The sequence below is a fragment of the Aedes aegypti genome, chromosome 1, assembly GCF_002204515.2.
Source record: "Aedes aegypti strain LVP_AGWG chromosome 1, AaegL5.0 Primary Assembly, whole genome shotgun sequence".
NCBI lineage: Eukaryota > Metazoa > Arthropoda > Insecta > Diptera > Culicidae > Aedes > Aedes aegypti.
Genome location: NC_035107.1, coordinates 264,291,423 through 264,311,275, shown reverse-complemented (window position 1 = coordinate 264,311,275; position 19,853 = coordinate 264,291,423). Strand labels below are relative to the sequence as shown.

The 19,853-nt window shown below is 37.9% G+C and overlaps 1 protein-coding gene across 2 annotated transcripts in view; it reads left to right on the top strand.

The window, feature by feature from the left end:
* Positions 1-19,853, top strand: part of LOC5573635 — an 84,909-nt gene that overhangs the window by 33,005 nt on the left and 32,051 nt on the right. The window contains exon 1 of one of the 2 annotated variants that reach the window (XM_021837697.1): positions 17,005-17,492. The exons of the other annotated variant lie outside the window; for it this stretch is intronic. The gene's annotated coding sequence lies outside the window, so the exon portion shown is untranslated. Of the gene's footprint in view, positions 1-17,004; positions 17,493-19,853 lie in introns of those variants that run through there. 2 annotated transcript variants of the gene reach the window in all.

Sequence of the window (19,853 nt, the reverse complement as noted above, 5' to 3'; positions counted from 1 at the left end):
ACCAGGATCGATCCATGGTCATGAGCGAGCAGGCTTGAGAACTGTGATCACAATTTGCCACATTTCATCGATTCTGCCAGTCAACCAAAACACAAAGCAGAAGCAGCATCAATACCATCAGGTGTTGCGTTGCCAACGGTTCACACACTGCTTGACTGTTTTTGTCTCTCCACTATGACCGTTTTCGGGCAGCTATCTCGAGGTGAATGATTGGAAAAAATGTAAAATAATTCAATCGCTAATATTTCGCTTGTGTTTTCAACTAATTGATATCTATTAGCGTTAACAGCAAGAGCACAATCATTCCGTTGCGATACATATAAACAAGTTCAATTTCATGCTGCCTTTATCGAGCAAAAATGCAAAACCTCGAAAACCGAAAAAATCGTGTCACCACTGTGCTCGAGTCATTTCGCATTCGGGTTTGAAAAAACGTTGCGAAGAAGAAGATTACAGTTTTGAAGAGCCGTGACATTTTTTTGTTTTGAACGGTCATGGTTTGCTTCAGAGTTTGATGGTCGTGTAGAAAAATGTGAATGTCGAGGTGGTAAATGTTTGCTACAGTACATTTCTCATCCCTGTGAGCGAGAGAACCAAATACTATACCACGGCACTAAACCCGCTTGTTGGTATGCGTGGTGCAAAAAGCATATCAAGTTGTACTTCCCCATTTGTACCATAAAAACTGCTCGACTCAATGACCGGATTATCTGCCTATCAATAGACGCTTAAAAACGTCATGTCGCTCAGAAGAACACTTTTCCGCCATCAATAGACGCAGAAAACGCCTATAATGACAGTTTCAACTTTTGGGTGTATTGGAGGAATTCCAATGTATCCTGAGGGAAATAATAAAATACGTTTGCAAAGATTTATTCTGAAATTTCTACAGAGGTCTCCCTAGAGATTACAACAGTTATTCTCGCTAGGGTTCCCTAGGGTCTTTTCCAGGAGTCAATTTTAAGATACCTGCAAACGGTATTTTGTCCAGAAACAATGTCTCTACGACGTTTTTGTCTTCCAACCTTTTGTCATAGATTTAAAAACATTTTTGGCATTTCTTTTAACTATAAAGCAAAAAAATCTCAAATTTACATGGCACGTGAACTTTCATGATAATCCTGTAAAACAAGTTATAACCAGAGTTGTAAACTTTGCGCAACGTTCGTTTTGTTGCCATGGTCAGTAGTCATTTTATTTTTCTGCATTCATCGGCTACGCTTAGCTCTCACACAGAGTTCTAGCGGTAGAATGAACACGAGACACACACAAAAAAAACTGTGAATTGAATGTCATTTGACACGATGACATTTTCACAAATCGTAAGTTTTGCGCATAGAAATCAGACATATCGGAACTTGAACAAAATGAACAGTTTGATCTTGTTTGTTATGACGGATTTCACGCCAACTCGACACGCGATTGGCAGCACCCCTTCAGAATTCAATGAAACTTTCTGGATGTCAAAAGTATGTGAAACTAAGATACTTTGCGTACTTTGTTTTTTCAAAATCGACCTAGACTAACATTTGGAAAGGGTCAAAGTTTTTTTTACTTTTTTTATAAACCCGTATAACTCAAAAACGGTAAGACCTACAAAAATGTGTTGTATGGGGGACTGTCGTGAAATTTCCTGACGTTTTAGAGAAAAATATTGAAAAAATAAAAACACATTTTCTACACTGAAAAACAAAATATTCAAAACTTTAAAATCGATTTAAAAAAACGGCCATTTCAGATTTTAATCATTCTTAAGCAAAAAGTTTCGCAATTAAATTTACTAAAAGTCGTCCATACATTGCAAACTGGGCATATTTTAGAGAAACAAGTTTTCCAAGTCCAAAACTGAATTTTTTTTTCAAAGATTTTGTTTTAAACTGTCAAATATGATCGTGTTTTCAAGTGATAAATGAGTTTGAATCAGAAAATAAATTGTATTTTTTATTGAGAATAGTTAAAAAACGGATTTATACAGTGATTATGTTTTATAAATGATGGCAATCAATGGACTTCGCCTCTGCCTATGAGGAAATCAACTCCGTCTAACAATCCGTCGGATTTTTATGGTTCGAAAGGTATCACAACAGTATTGCAAACATAGAAAAGTAACAACCTTATCCATATCCCATTAAATTCTCTTCTAGATAAAGTGTTGTGTAAAAAAAAACTTACTAAACGTACCTGCCTTAAACGCCAGATGAATAAGAAATAATGAATATGTTTGTATTGTTATCTACCTAAAAAAAGTTGATAAGCTCATAACTCATGATTTTATTTGCAAATAACAATCTTCTTTTCTACGAAACAAAAGAGACAAAAAAGCGTCAAGGACGAAGGTTAAATACTGGTAATTAGCAACTTTTCTGAAAATTATAACGCTGCTCAAGGATATCACTGGAATACTTCCCAAGCAGTGATACACCAATTCTAGATTTACCATAAAAAAGATAATAAATTGGAAAATGTTAGTTTTATTATAATATCAGACCCATGACACAGTAGCAGTTCAGCTATTTATTTCAAAATTGATAAATTTGGTTAAACAAATCAAAAGTTGTTTTTAAATCAGATGGAGCTGCAACTCATTATAAAAATAAAAAAAAAAATGCCAGCTTATGTAATGTTCAAGAAAATACATGGATTGGAAGCAGAGTGGCACTTTCTGCCACATCCCACGGCAAAGGCCCCTGTGACGCTATTGGTGGTACTCTCAAGCAAATGGCAAAAAGAGCAAGTCTTGCAAAATACTATGGAAACACAATCGCAACTCCGCGAGAACTATTCGACTGGGTAGTGAAACAAACTGATACATGTATCACCAAATTAAATTTCTGTTATAAATCTAATGAACAATATGTTAAAATGTCAGAGGAATTGGTGGAATTGTTTGATAAGGTTAAAACTGTCCCTGGTATACAAAAATATCATTGTTTTATGCCTATTAGTGATACACAAATTGCAGCCAAACGGTATACCAATTCAGAGGATGAACCAAAAATATTCAATTTATTCAGTAAAGCCCAAAAATAATGTAAATATTCATGTGCAGATACTACGTTTTAGAATATATAGCAATAATAAAAATAAAAACAAACCACGACTTTTTTCATAAGCATAATATTTCCAGACACCTCTTAAGATTGGCTTTGACCAAATAAGAAATTAAATATTATTGTGATATCTATCCAACCATAAAAAACCCATCGGATTTTTAGAAGGAGTTGATTTTCTCATAAGCGGTATGGTGCGAGATCAATTGAAAACTGTATAATTTCGTTTTATTTCTTTTAACTACTCCCAATAAAACAAATATAATCTATTTTGTGATTAAAACTGAAAATATGATCAGACTATACTATTTAAAGCGAAATGAAAATTAAATAAAAAATTAATTTTGGACTTAAAAAATTCGATGTTAGAAAAACTTTTTTCTCTTAAATATGCCCAATTTGCAATGTATGGACGACTTTTAGTAAATTTGAGTACGAAACTTGTTGCTTAAGAATGATCAAAATCTGAAATGGCCGTTTTTTTAAATCGACTTTAAAGTTTTGAATATATTTTTTTCAGTGTAGAAAATGTGTTTTTATTTTTTAAATATTTTTTTCTAAAACGTCAGGGAATTTCACGACAGTCCCCCATACAACACTTTTTAGTAGGTCTTGCCGTTTTCGAGTTATACGGGTTTATAAAAAAAGTAAAAAAAAACTGACCCTTTCCAAATGTTAGTCTAGATCGATTTTGAAAAAACAAAGTATGTAAATTATCTTAGTTTCACATAGTCTTCACACCCAGAAAGTTTCATTGAACTCTGAAGGGGTGCTGCCAATCCCTTTGTCGAGTTGGCGTGAAATCCGTCTTATGTCAAAGTCTTTAAGAGTTCCTCCAAGAATTCTCCCGTGAATACGACGGGAATTCCTTCGGAGCTCCAGTGGGGATTCCTTCGGATTTCTTTCATGGATTCTTCGGAAGCTCCTCCAGGAATACCTTTGGAGATCCACCAGGATTTTCTTCGGAGTTCCTCCGGGATTTCCTCCATAGTTCCTTCACGAATATATCCGGAGTTTCTCTAAACATATGCCTTAACTCTATTGCCATCCTTGCCATCCTCCAGGAAATCCTCCAGAGCTCCACCGGGAATTCTTCCAGAGTTCTTGCGAGAATTCTTCCAGAGTTACTCCAGACATTCTTGCAAGAATTTCTTCAGAGTTGCTCTAGAAATTCCAGGATTTTTTTCAAACTCTTTGCCAGGAATTCCTCGAGTAATTCTTTTGGAGATTCTCCAAAAAAATCTCCAGTGTTCCTTAAAGGTTTCCCCCATAGTTCCTTCAGGAATTTTTCTGGAGTTTCTCTAGAAAATATACCGCAGGTCCTCCAGAAAATCCTTCGGGTTCCTCCAAGCATATCTTCAGAGTTGCTCATGGATTTTTTACGGAGTTCCTTTGGAAGTTGGAGCTCCACCAGGAATTCCTTCAGATTTTCGCCATAGTTCCTCCAGGAATTGTTCACTCTCTATTCTCATGGAGTTACTCCGCGAATTTCTCTAGATTTCGTCCGAAAAATCATACAGAGTTCCTCTGAGAAATCTCTTAGAGTTGCTTTGGAAATTTCTCAAGAGTTTCTCCTAGAATTCCTCCGAATCTCCTTCAGAGCCCTTCTGGAATCCCTCCGAAGTTTCTCCAGGAATTCTTTTCTTCCAGGAGTACTTCCAGAGTTCCTCCAGCAATTCTTCTGGATTTCATCCAGCAATTCCTCGTAACCTTCTCTAAATTTCCAACGAGAATTCTTTCAGAGTTCTTCAAAAAAAATTTTTGGAGTTCCTCTAGATTTCATTCAACATTTTCTGGAAAGTTCCTCCGGACCAGTTCTCCTGGAACGTTTTCAGAGTTCCTCCAGTAATGCCTCCAGACATTCTCCAGAGCTCCACCGGGAATTCTTCCAGAGTTCCACCGGGAATTCTTTCAGAGTTATTTCAGGCATTCAAGCAAGAATTTCTTCAAAATTCCTCCAGGATTTGCTTCGGAGTTTCTTCAATAATCCCTTATGAGTTTCTCCAGGAATTCTTTCGAAGTTTCCCCAGGACTTCTTTAAGAGTTACTCTTGAAATTCCTCCAGGAATTCTTTCGAAATTTTTGGCGGGAAATTCTTCGGAGTTTCTCCATGGATTCTCCAGGAATTCATTCGGAGTTCCTCCAGAAATTGCTCAAAGTTCCCTCAGAAATTCTTCGAGAAATTCTTTTGTGGATTCTCCAAAATTTTTCTCCAGAGTTTCCTAAAGCTTTCCACCATGGTTCTTTCAGGAATTTCTCTGTAGTTTCTCCAGAAAATATTAAAGAGAACCTACCCGTTAATGCTTCCAGTGAGCTATTCGCCCTTTGAAGAAAGCATTACATTAGATAACGGACTAGCATGCAACGCCCTGTGGCACAGTCGGAAAACTTTCCTCTCGAAAAGTTTTTCGACCAGAGGCGGGAATCGAACCCACACTCCTTAGCACCATGCGACTAAATGCCTCGGTGACACTAACCGCACGGCTACGAAGCTCATAAAAAATAATATTCCTCTAGTAAATACTTCGAAGTTCCTCCAGGAAATCCTAAAGAGGTCCTCCAAGCATATTTTCAGAGTTCCTCAAGGAATTTCCACGGAATTCATCCAGGAATTGGAGCACCTCCGGAGTTCTTCTCGTTATTCTCATGGAGTTACTCCGAGAATTTCCCTAGATTTCCTCCGAAAAATCACACAGAGCTCCTCCGAGAAATCTTCCAGAGTTCCTTTGGAAATTTCTTCACAGTTTCTCCTAGAATTCCTCCGAATCTGCTTCAGAGCCCTTCTGGAATCCCTCGGAAGTTCCTCCAGGAATTTCTTTCTTCCAGGAATACTTCCAGAGTTCCTCCAGCAACTCTTCTGGATTCATTCTCCGATTCCTCGTAACTTCCTCTAAATTTCCAACGGGAATTCTTTCAGAGTTCTTCCAAAAATTCCTCTGGAGTTCCTCTGGATTTCATCCAACATTTTTTGGAAAGTTTTTCCGGACCAGTTCTCCTGGAATGTTTTCAGAGGTTCCTCCAGTAATGCCTCCAGACATCCTCCTGGAGATCCTCCACAGCTCTACCAGGAATTCTTCCAGAGTTCCTGTGGGAATTCTTTCAGAGTTACTCCAAGCATTCCTGCAAGAATTTCTTCAAAGTTCCTCCAAGATATGCTGCGGAGTTTCTTCGGGAATTCCGTCTAAGTTTCTACAGTTTCTATGTTTCCAGCAAGAATTTCTTCAGAGTTCCTCCAGGATTTGCTTCAGAGTTTCTTCAAGAATTATGAGTTTTTTCAGTAATTCTTTCGAAGTTTCTCCAGGACTTTTTCAAGAGTTACTCCTGAAATTCCTCCAGCAATTCTTTCGATTTTTTTGCCGGGAATTCCTTCGGAGTTCCTCCATGGTTTCTCCAGGAATTCATTCGGAGTTCTTCCAGAAATGGTTTAAAGTTCCCCCAGAAATTCTTCTGTAGATTCTCCAAAAATTTTCTCCAGAGTTCCTCGAAGGTTTCCTTCATAGCTCTTTCAGGAATTTCTCTAGAAAATATTCCGCAGCTCCTCCAGTGAATACTTCGGAGTTCCTCCAGGAATTCCTCTAGAGGTCTTCCAAGCACATCTTCAGAGTTCCTTAAGAAATTTCCACGAAGTTCATCCAGGAATTGGAGCTTCTCCGGAAATCCTCCGGAGTACTACTCTGTATTCTTATGGAGTTACTTAAAGAATTCCCCTAGATTTCCCAAGAGAAATCTCCCAGAGTTGCTCCATATTCCACAGCTCCTCCAGTAAATATTTCGGAGTTCCTCCAGGAATTCCTATTGTGGTTCTTCAAGTATATCTTCAGAGTTCCTCAAGGAATTTCCACTGAGTTCCTCCAGGAATTGGAGCTCTTCCGGAAATCCGCCGAAGTTCTACTTTGTATTCTTATGGAGTTACTCCGAGAATTTCCCCAGATTCCCTTCGAGTTCCTTCAGGAATTCACTTCGAGTTCCTTCAGGAATTCCCTCAGAGTTCCTTAAGGAATTTCTCTAAAGATTCTCCTAGAGATCCTCCGAATCTCATTCAGAGCGTCAATGGAATCCCTCCGAAGTTCCTCCAAGAAATCCTTTCTTCCAGAAATTTTTTCAGAGTTCCTTCAGCATTTCCTCTGGATTTCATCCAGCAATTCCTCGGGAGTTCCTTCAGAGTTCCACCGAGAATCGATCCGAAATGTTTCCATAAATTCGTCTCCTTAATGCTACAACTAGATGTTCCTCCGGGAATTTCTTCGGAGTTCTTCTAAGAATTGCTCCGTAGTTCCTCTAGGATGTTTCTCAGATATCCTCCAGCATTTTCTTTTTCAGAGTTCCTCGGGTCCTTCGCAGCTCCACCGGTAATTCCTTCAGATTTCCTTCGCAGCTCCTCCAGATTTTGTTCCAGGATTCTTCCAGAAGTTTCTCTGATAATTTCTTCAAACTTGCTCAGGGAAATACTCCAGAGTTCCTTCGGGAAATACTCCAGGGTTGATCTGGGAATTAATCCGCAATTTATTAAGAATTTCCGTCGCATTTCCCCTTTGCATTCCTTCGGAGCTCCTGAAATATTGATTACGGGTTGTGGCCAAAAGCTCATATTTGTCCAAAGCATTTTAGCTATGATGTCCAGGATAAAAAAAAAAACGATTTTTGAGCCCTCGCACGATATGAGATAATTTGATTATAAAATTGTCCCACTATTGCTCTATCGAAACCGATTCCGGAGTTTCCGGATGTGGCCAGAAGCTCATATTGGTCTTTGACATTTTGAGCCATCACACGGCAGTATTCTTTAAGTTTCAGAAAATGTCCTCTTTAGGTACATTCAGGAACCGGTGCCAGGTGACCGGGTATCCGAAATAGCCAGAAGATGAGAAACAATTTTATTTGACCTTCTGGCAAAATTTTAACTTATAGAAAGTACACAACTTACCGTTAATCTTGAACAATCTACGTGACCCATAATAACTCAAGAACCAAGTGGCCAATCCCATTTCTTCCAGAACATAACAAATCTTGAAGAGTATGCGGTTTGATTGCGACCAAAAGATCAAAAGTCGGTCTATAACTGGCCTACTTATGATTTTTTAAAGTTCATTTCTATGGAAAAGTCAGTCGTTGAGTGTTCGACTAGAGATGGGAAAAAAGAACCGGAGCCGTTCAAAAGATCCGGATCACTCAATATAACGAGTGATCCGTGGCTCTTTTTGGGCGACAGTCGGTTCATTTGATCAACGCGGGTCAGACAAAAAGTGACCAGGAAAAAGAACGAATCAATTATTGCGCATTTCTTTCTCCACTGGGCTATCGCAGAAGTTTTTTGCAAGTGCGGAAACGCTAATAAAAGTGCGCGATTGCATTAAACCTAGCCGGTGTCTTCAGCGGGGTTATTCATTGCACTACAAAGAATAAGTGCTTTGAAGACACCAACATGATTCGATGCAATCTCGCACTTTTATTCACATTTTCACACTTCGCACCCCAGAAGTGAAAGAAATACACAATATTTCCTCTATACTCCATCGTTCGTATCTCGGCTTTATTATAACGCACGACACGTGTCTTGCTTTGCGCGCCACAGCACACATACAAACACAGTTTACTGCTGCTCCGCTCTCCAAGAGCCAAACAACTAATTTGTTCCGCTCACTTACATACAAGCAGATGAAAGATGGAGGGAATGCCCACGGAAATGGCACATGGTTTGACTTTATTAACGAGATTTTTAGCCCTAGGCTAGTTCATCTCGGGACCAACGGCTTTACTTCCCTTCCGAAGGAAGTCGTCACTATAACTTTTTACGTCATAAGTGACTATGTCGGGGATGGGATTCGATCCCAGGTCCTCGGCGTGAGAGGCGAGTGTTCTAACCACTACACCAGGTCCGTCCCCCGGAAATGGCACATGTTACTTCTTCCTCTTGGCTCGGGTAGGAGAAATCGGCCGAATAAGATCTTGAGTTCAAGAAAGAATGTACGAAGAATGAGAGAGCGAAAGAATATGAATGGTACGACGCATGTCGCGCAACAGAATTCGCTCTTATTTTGCGAGTCACTGAGCCACTGAACCGTTCAAAAGATCCGATTCACTAAAATGAGCCGTTTTGCCCATCTCTATGTTCTACAGTTAACATTACTAACGTTACTCGTGTTTCAAGCCATAAAGGTGGCCAACTTCACAACAATGCAAAACCAACCACATAACACTTTTTTTTTCGCCTAAATTATGAAAAAGCAAACATCTTATACATTCTTTATTCAACAGAATTTTGCTGAAACATTACCTATCTAATGCCAGTATTTTTCTACTCTCATTTCAGGTTCGTTTATTTTAGATTAAGGACCAGACATTGCACATTTGGAAGAATGGAAGGGTATGTCAACGAAGTAAATACATATGTCAGCTCTTGTTGTCAGCATTTGGTTAAACTTTCTCTAATGAGCCACAGAAACTTTTTTAAAACCGCCAAAGAATTTTCCATTTGATGGAAATGTTCCTAGATGCATATAGATTGACGGGGTAAATCTTACAGAAGCTCCAAAGAAATGCTTTCTGAAATCCCTAGCACAATTTAACAGAAACCCCTGGGAAAATAATTGGATAAATTGCATGGGAAACATCAAAGATAATTTTAAGAAGATTTTTCCAATACAAATTGGAGGTTTTCCCAAAAATATTTTTTTTTCTCGACAAAATTAAAGTTTAGTCTTTGTTAGTCTAAATTCTTAATGGATTTTCCGGAAATTTCATCACAAATTGATCAATAAATTTCACGGCTCAGGAAATCGTAGGGGAAATATTAAAGATATTTTTCGAAAGATTTTTCCAGGGATTGTTTCAAATAATTTCCTGATTTCTTCTCAAATCCTCGATAGAAAGTTTGATAAAATTCTTAAAAATGTTGGAAGTATTTGGATTTGAAATGTTCTGGAGATTATTTTTGTTATTTTCTTGGAATTTCATTTTGAAGTTTCTCTGATGGAATTCTTAGAGAAACCCCTTGAAGTGTCCTATAAACAATGCAAAAAGAAATACTTGGTGATATTATAATGGAATGCTTGAGGAAAAATCTCAGGAAAACTGTATGGCTATATATTAGATGAAATTACTAGGGAATATTATTTAAAAATTCTTTAAAAACCTCCGGGAGAAAATCTTGTATAAAATGATTGATAATTTAATAAAATATAGAAAATAATTCATGTATCTTGGATCAATTAATAAAGGAAACAACAATTCGAAAGTTTGAAGTTTTGGATTACTTAGAAATACACATTTAGAGATACTGTTTATTTTCATTATAAATAAACGTTCGAAACCCGATGATTTTCGGTAGAAAATTCCGAACATCAGTAGTTAATTATCATCCTGTCAACCGAAAATCGGTAGTACCACCAACAAATCGCTGGGTCTGGCCACCATGCGGTCTAGGTCTTGGTCGAACGATAACGGTGCATGTGGTGTTGCTGATGGCAAAGAGCAATTACACACGTCACCAACAGCACCAACAGCAGCAGCAGCACACGCATGATGGCGTACGTGACTGCAAACGAGTGCGTCGTGTGGTCTGGCCGCCGTGACCACACACAAAAGGCCATGAGCCCCGATCATGGGACAGTGCCGAATTGTGTGGTTGGGAGATTGCATCTGTTGTCCGAACTGTTTATAGCGACGTAAACAAGTAATCAGCTGGTAATTATAACTGGCTGGGTTTCTGTTCGTTTTCTTTCGTGGAATTACGTTCCAAATGGGACGTAGCCTGCATTTCGGCTTAGTGTTCGAAGAGAACTTCTCCAGCAGCGATCTCAAAGATTGTAATTTTTGCATTCGTAAACCTTATACGTTCTTACATCGTGGACGTCACCACAAGCCACGCATGGTGTGTTGGTCTGACGCACAATGTAGGGGGGTTGTACTCATATAAAATCATCCATCGATAATGATTCATAGAGTCAGCTCAGTATCAATAATTGTCATCCTTGCAACAACGACACGCGCGATAGCTGAAGGCCTGAAGAAAAGGAAGGCTTTTCTTTCACGTAGACTTCAGAGATGGAGATAGTGAAAAACATCCGATTGCAGGCCAAGAAAATTCTGTTGCAAGGATGTCAAAACTAGTAGTTGCACCGTTTTATCAAGTCATCGACTTCCAACTTATTAAACTACTCTAAAATTAAATTACATCATTCTCTTAGAGGAGTTTCAGCGAAGCGTAACAATCCATACAAAATATGCGAGGTTTCGTTCTAAAAAGTATGACTAGAGGAGAGGAAAATGGCCGAGTTGTACGTGGTGTAATATCAAACCTTTCTTTGTGAGTTTTCAGGAAAATTACATTTCTTGGGCAAACATGTGGCTTTGAATACGAAGTTGATGATTTCGATTGATAATAAGTAGATAATTAATTGAATCGAAAATAATCAATCAAGACAATTGTACATTACATAAACTGTGTATCGTGTGAAGTTAGATGAGTCGACTTAGGTGAGAAAAGTTGACTGATTCATTCGACTTGCAGAATAAGCATGAATGAGAAAAGTGTCATCAAGTAACCAAAACAACGCAAGGGGTCAATTGATTTTATAGGAGAGTCTGGGTTATCTACTGGAATACCAAATTATCGCTCATCACATATTGAAGTTTGTTCAAGAAATACCCGTACACCAAGGCAGATTTCTTGAATGCTATCATGTTGTTCTAGCATATGTAATCTCAAATAATAGCACCTAGCATACACGTTTTCCTTGAACAAATCCGCTCCAGATCGCAACTTACGCTCCCTCTTTTCACGCTTCAAAAATTACAAAAAATCAAAATTTTGCTCCTTTTTACGTTTTAAATTTTAACCTACTCTCCGTTACTCTGATGGCGATCCACAAAAGCCAATGTAATCTGGGTATTTCAGTAACGAGACCGATGAGGAAATGCCGGAAATCGATGTCCAATGCCATTTTGGAATCCAAGATGACGACTTCTGGTTTGCGAAAAACACTAGAAACCCATGCAATATGGGTACCGTGGTGAATCAAAATCCGGACGGTACCAATATCCGGACAATCTTGTAATATTCATTAATTAAGAGCTAAATTAAATATTAATATGTAAGTTTCAGTTCTTGGCTTCTTCTATGAACATAGCTGATCATTTAACATTCATTTATATTCTAGTTACCATTGCTAATTTATAAATAACACAAAAATAAAATTTTACTTCAGTTGAATGCTCTTTCTTCGCGGTACAAGTGATTTTTGTGATTGCGTCAACGAATGCATCCACAACATTTATCAAACTATAATGCATTTAAATTAATCTATTCGTGTAGTGTTTCCTGAAAAATGTTTACGAAGTGATAGTTGAAGAATTCAGTGACACCACATTTCACAAAAATGAAATAAACGTATATTTAAAACAGTTAAAACGAGCTGTCCGGCATTGGAATCAAGTGTATTGAAATCCGGACATTGGTTTTATATCGTGTAGTTTGATAGTGTAGGAACATAGTTTCCAACTGATATTAAAAAGGAAGCTTTTGACATGTTTTAAACATGTAAAATGAATAACAAGAACAATTCAGTGCATCGTTTTAAGCAGAAAAATGAATGAATCAGTAATTGTTGCAGTCCGTACCACACGCATTTCAGATCAAACCACAATTTTCTCTTACATTTAAATGTTAAAATGATTATATGGCACCCGCATTGCTTAGGTTCTTGAAAGTGTTTTAAGCTCTGTTAGTTTCAAAACCTTAACATGGTTTAATTTGATAATTCCTCGTTAAAATAGAGCTGTCCGGATTTTGATTCAAAAGTGTCCGGATTTATAAACAAGACTTGATGAGGTGTCTGGATTTAAGGACAAGACAAGCTTCTGTATTTTAACAATTTGCATGACATAATAATAATTTTTGTCGTAAAATTCATCATTTTCACTAAGATCTATCATTAAACTGTTTGTTACATAACAATATTTAAAAAAATTAAGAAATTGATTGAAACTGGGGATTAAACATTTGTGACAGCTTAAGTGTCCGGGTATTGATGCAGCACGGTATTCTTGAAACGAGATCGATGAGATGGGTGTCAAGTGATTTTTACAAATCGGAAGTCGCCATCTTGGATTACGAAATGGCACCAGACATCGATTTCCGGTGTTTCCTCATCGATTCCGTTCCAGAAATACCAACATTACGTGGGTTTCAAATGACTTTACATACTGGAAGTAGCTATCTTGGATTCTTAAATTGCGTCAGACGTCAAAATTCCACAATGGCATCATTGATATTCGCCTTTCAATAAGGGACCCATTATTCCAAAAAATTCAAAGCCATATATTGTCGCCATATTCGCCATATTTACTTATCGCTCTCGTTCCAAAAATACCCATATTGCATATGTTTCAAGAAATTTCTACAAACTGAAAGTCGCCCTCTTAAATTCCATTTCTTATTTTATGGAAATTCATATTTTTAATAATTTTCTCTTTTTCTGACTGTCATTGTCATTGTCAATACAGATTCTTAGCAAGTTGAAAATTTATACTTAGTGTTGGATTATAACCTGCGCGAGAAATCTGTATCTGTGCTAACACGACCAACAACAAATTGCGATCTCAGTCTGTGCAGTTACCAATCAACATCACATCAACAGTCAATGTAGGTACAACCAATCTATCTCATTCACGTCTACATCTGCTATGATCAAGTCATAGTGGAGAGAGTCGAGCATGAACTGATAAAGCCTCCAAGCCGTATCCATGTATTGGCCTGAATCACAACTAATCCACTAAACGAGAGGTCAGTATCAATTATCTCATCAGCAAATCAAGACGTCTACATCATTTGTCGTTATCACTTTGTAATTCTGTGTCATAATACTAAGATCAAAATAAAGCTAAGTTTCACGACTATTCAGTGACTTAAATGAAGTGTTGTGTATGCAAATAAGCTCAAAACCGTGATTCATAACCCGATGAAGATCTTCAAAGACATTATCAGTAGTGCCCAAAGAATTCATGCAGTTACTCCAAGGCAAATTGAAATTATGCATGAAAGAAGGTTGCCGTATGTCACTGAACTATTAAAAACTGAGCTGATCCTGATCTGAGCACTTGGAGCAGAAGCTTCCAAACCGCTTAAACCATGTTAAGTAAAAGCAAGTGGAATTTTAAGTTAAAAATTTAGGCCAATTGGTACTTTTTGGTTGAATCAATTTTACAAAACAGAGAGCGTATCTCAAAAGAAAACACCCTATGGATTTTAAGAAATCACGCCTTACCTTTACGAGCGCTGGATACAGAAAGAGCCCAAAGCAAGACACGAAGGCGTCGTAAAGCATCATTTGACAGAAAATGCGCATTCATTTCAGATGACAAACGTGTGTCACTAATTAAAGTCAGAATTTCTAGTGGATATTCGTCACAATTCTCTGAAGAAACATAAAACATATTTCTATGAATGTGTTCTGAAGCAGTCGATGCACAACAAGATGCTTCAAGGCAAGATTTTTTGTGATGAATTAAATGTAGGTACATTCCTGGACCAAATTATGTTTGATTTGTAAGGAGGCTTTCGATTACTCTTCTCTTTAAATAATAGTTATTTTTTTATGTAATTAATAACTCAATTTGGGAACACTTTCAAAAAAAAAATAATCAAGGGCGTGAGAAACTATCAAAACTGTTTGGAAGTATTTTATCAATTTTAAACTATAAACAAACTTTTTAAAGACCTGATATCTTCCACTCAGTGGTATTTATATTTGGTGGCACCGCAGCATGATCAAATGTACCTTACTCTGCACATCCAACCCCCTGAAAAAGTCGGAAATCCAACTTTGTTGTTTTCGAAGCGATTTCAGCAACAGAACCAAGCATCATACAAGATTAATGTACATTTTAAATGGTTCCTAGTAAATGCGTCTACCCAGAGTTATTTACCAATAGACACTTCCTTGCATTTTGGAAAATACATTCAACAATAAAACGAAATTCAAAGCGATGACATATAGTTTTTTTTGCCATGAAAGTTATTGTAGAAATGCAATGAAATCATTTTAGCAGAAATATATTGTTTTTTGATTACACTCAAAATTTATTTTACTAAGGAATAATAATAAATACTCTTTATTTGAAACTGTTTGGTTATAAAATACAATTCAAAGCGATGACATGCGATTTTATTGACATCAATTTGACTGAAGTTCTAGAACTTTAGAAAATATGTTTGAGCAGAAATAGAATTTTCGGACAACACTCAAAATTTCTTCTAACAAAAACAACTTAAAATCTGTTTTTAACTTTTTGCCTGTGAGTCAAAATTCATGATTATTAAATGTATTTTTTTGACAATGCGTTGATAGTTAAGTCTAGTCAACGCGTTAGAGCAGAAATAGAGTTTTTTGTTTACAAAACTCAAAGCAATGACATGTTATTCTTAAAATATTAGATTGTTTGCATTAGATGTTTGGATATAGGGTAACCAATATATATTGGACCCCTATATATGTTGGACCCTCTGGGCCGTCTTCCTGCAAATTTCCCAGTTTGAATCGAAAGACAAACTCATTTCGCATGCCATGTGGAAAGTTAAGGCTATTCTGTACTTGCATCAACCGTTTGTACATGGAAAATGTGTTTATTTAATCTGAAAATAATTTAATTTAATCGTTTCATCCATGCAACCTTTACAACACGTTACACACAGAAATTGAAACCGTCTGAAATTTTTCAATTGTAAACAAAAACTTTTTTCAAATTTCTGAATTAATAGCGTAGAGTTTCTTTGGTTCCATTGTCAATGGATTAATTAGAATAGGGGAAAGCATATTATACAACCAGTCTCGTGGACTTTGTCGCCAAACGATAAAAAATGGCGGGGGTCCAAAATCTATACTTTTAACAAGTCCGGACATGCTGTTTGTAATTCCGAAATCGTTCAAAAATTGTTTGAGTGAAAAATACCGTTTTGATTCATATTACGGACACTTAAGGCCTCAGTGAAGAATAACACAGCATAGAGCATACAAAATAAATCATTTTGTATGATTCTATAGCGTTATCGAGCGTCGAGAGCCCTAAACTTTCGGATGGTGGATAAAGAATACGTTTCTGCAACTTGAATAATTTTAAATAAATCAAAATGTGTGGCCTTTTCATGATTCTTATTCCAGACACTTCCTCGCTTTTGCCTCATATTCCGGACACTTTCAGATCTCGTAACGAAAAGTTTGAACAAAGCAGTGTAAGTGACAGTTTGGTCGGTTTTCAGTTATGTTATCTGAGAAATTCTACTAATTCCAAGTTTGCCAAAGGTACTTCTATGTGATTTTTCCGTCAAACAACATAATATAATATTGGCTAGCGTTTTTGGTCCCCATACTATTTGAATATAATGGAACAATGCTGAAAAAAAAAACTTGAAACTAGTTTATTCTCAAAAACAGACTTACACCCCTTTACTTCTATCCCAATTAATAATAGTTCTTGGAGCTGAAGAAAGTTAAAGAGACATTCAATCAAACAATACAAATAAATGTATTGAAAAATGTACCAATTTTCTTTATTAATGACAAAAGAGCAATGAAGAATCACATAGAAATTGGTAAAAGTTACAACGAGTTACCTACTTAAATTTCCAGATATTGCTATCCAAACCCCCCCTACTTGCTTCAAACCAATTTTCATCACCCACATCCTACCAATTCCACCAGCCTAATCCGATCGTCCGATACAAAGCGAGCCCCTCTCACTCGCGGCGAGATTGCAAACATGCTGGGTCGCAACGACGCTCGCCATCTCTCCCTAAGACCATGCCGACCACCCATCTTCCGCAAACACGCCAACCACCGTCGGCTCGCCGCACCTCACCGCACCCGCAAGCGATGCTTGCCGACTTGATCGTGAGAGATCGAATCGCTAAATCCTATCGCTTCGCACGAGCCCCCAATGTCTCGCGTGCATCGGACCGTCTCGGGTGTGTGTGCTTTTTTCGTGCGCGAGTCGCGTGGTGTGTGCGATCGATCAACCCAAAACGCGGTCGTCCGTCGCGGTACGACGACACCCCCGGCTAGTTAATACAGTTTAACAAACCTATCCCTCGGCGCGATTAACGATATCCGGACGCGTGTGTGCGCTGAGAGAGTGTAACTGTAGCGGGTGTGATTTTTTGTATTGACTGATGCGTTTCCGAGTAATGAACTAAGGCAATTGCATGGTTTAGCTTTGATCCGATCTATGTGTCTCCAAGTTTGTCGCTGAAGCAGTGAAGAAGAGGGGGAATTGACACGGTTCGGTCGTGTGATCGAATCTGGCAATTGGACAGACGGTTTGTTTTTCGGAGTGCTTATTGTTCGCTTTCACGTGTCGGTTTGTGTTTGAGAATGTGATTTTTGTAATTGCTTCTGTGTATTCTACCGGTGTGACTTGTTGCACAAAGTGCAGTACCTACAGTTTAATGTAAGTGATCATTGCAGTTTAGTTCCGGCGCTGAATTGACGAAAAGTCGGATATACAGCAAAAATAAATAGTAACATTGCAATAGTGCCTCCAGGCGTGTATAAATGGGTATTATCATGCACTGTTATCCCCGCGATACAATCAGAGCTGTAGCAGTAGACGACAAACATACTCTCATGACGTGTTGCGGATCATAATTGTTACAGAGAGTGATACGGGATAGATACTTTCAATTGAAAACGACACATTTTACATTTTATTTTTCACTGTGCAGATTCGCTCGTTTCAGCGCAACTGCATTGTCGCTGCGCATCGGAAGTAGGCAAATGAAGACGGTGTGTGTTTAACTGCAGTGAAGAGGGACTCTCTGTGCGTCAGATGGTGATACCGAGGAGATTGAATTGTGGTTTCACTTTCAGTTTGCTTGTTTTTCGGTCGTCGGCTGTGTGCGGAGGAAGGAAATTGAATTTTTCTGCACGGGAAAATCAATAGTGATAAATTTATCGGCTCCTTCGGTGGTTAGATGGCTACCATAGTGGTGGCCTCTATTGTACGTGCCCGAGTTGTGGCTTATCGCCCCAAATGGGGATGATAAATCTAAAAGTTCGCAAATTTCCTTTGGTTTCGTTTTTTGGCTTTCGCCAATAAATGGAAGCTAAAGTGATACAGAGGAGTTGGTTAAGAAATGTAGGAATCATGGTTGGAAGCCGTAATTATTGGTAATTAAAGCAATTTTCCTCTCATTTCATTCCTGTTTTTTACAGGACAGACTTCCTAAGCTTCTTCTTATTCTTCTTCTTCTTCTTTCTGGCGTTACGTCCCTACTGGGACAGAGCCTGCTTCTCAGCTTAGTGTTCTTATGAACACTTCCACAGTTATTAACTGAGAGCTTACTGTGCCAATGACCATTTTTGCATGCGTATATCGTGTGGCAGGTACGAAGATACTCTATGCCCTGGGAGTCGAGAAAATTTCCAACCCGAAAAGATCCTTGACCGGTGGGATTCGAACCCACGACCCTCAGCTTGGTCTGGCTGAATAGCTGGGCGTTTACCGCTACGGCTATCTGGGCCCCACTTCCTAAGCGTTCTCCTCAAATCTTATTTTAAACATAGATGCGATAATTTTGGAACCATGACCCCACTTTTTGCAGGGCTTATCCTTTATTGAAGGGATCCAAAACAAGCAATCCAATAATGTTTTCCTGATCGGTAAGCAACGTAAAAGGGTTCAAAAAATCTTGCCGTAGGCACGCAGTGCAGCGGGATAACTGCATTTTGTGGCCAAGCTTTTAAAATATTACCTTTTCTTTTGAATTCCATCAACTAATAAAATCTGCCTACAACCTGATACGCTGATATGCAGCGTGGCGGTGAACGCCATTCCGTTGGTTCGTCAACAACGAAAGTAATTGCATCATTTATGCTGCACTGTCGTTCTTAGCAGAACTGTCTCGCAGTTCGTATAGTATACCCAATTAACGAATGCTGGAATTTGACACAATTTTGCAGAAAAGATTGCATACAAGTGGGAAAGACGATTTTTCCCCTTCATGATCATATTTCTCTTGATCAGTGGTTATTATTATTATTATTATGTTTATTAAGGAGATTTTCAGCCCTATGGCTGGATCAGTGGTATTACTCCTTAATGAATTGTACCTTTCATGATTATTCATCTCAAAAGGTACATAAACTCCCTGAAGAAGGCTCCAAACACCAGACGAAATGTTGGAAGTTACATAACTATCCCACTTTTGTTACGTCCGACTGAAAATTACATAAAAATAAGATTAATTTTTGTTTACTTTTGTTCTATATACAGCTAATGTAAGGTTGTTGTTATTATGTTTAAATACAAAAATTGTAAGGTTTCCACAACATTTTGTGTTTGAAACCTTACATTTTCTGTGCATACAGAGATCTTTCACAGACTGTGTACTGATTCTCTTTATGGGTGCACACGTAAGAAGACTTTGAAAGCTTGATTGAATTTTGCATCCGAATTCTTAAAAGTTTAGCTTCCTTTTTGCTCCCACCATTCAATGATAGGTTTGCCTAGAAGCTTGCATGTCCACAATCGCTTCACTGATAGCTACATGATATCTTCTTGCATAACGTCTCCTCTTTCGTGTCGGTCAACAGCGGAAGCAATGTTATTATCCTTGTGCTAGGAAGCACTACAGGTTAATTGAATTTTGTTTGCGAGGTTTTTTCAATTAAAGGTACCTTTTAGCTCTCACCATTAGCGATGAAAAAATATTCATTCGCTGGAAAATATATTTACGAAAGTGCCCAATAGGGTGCGGCTTATTTTTCGAAAGTTCTCAAACCAAAATTGAATGTGCTCTTCTGAGATCAA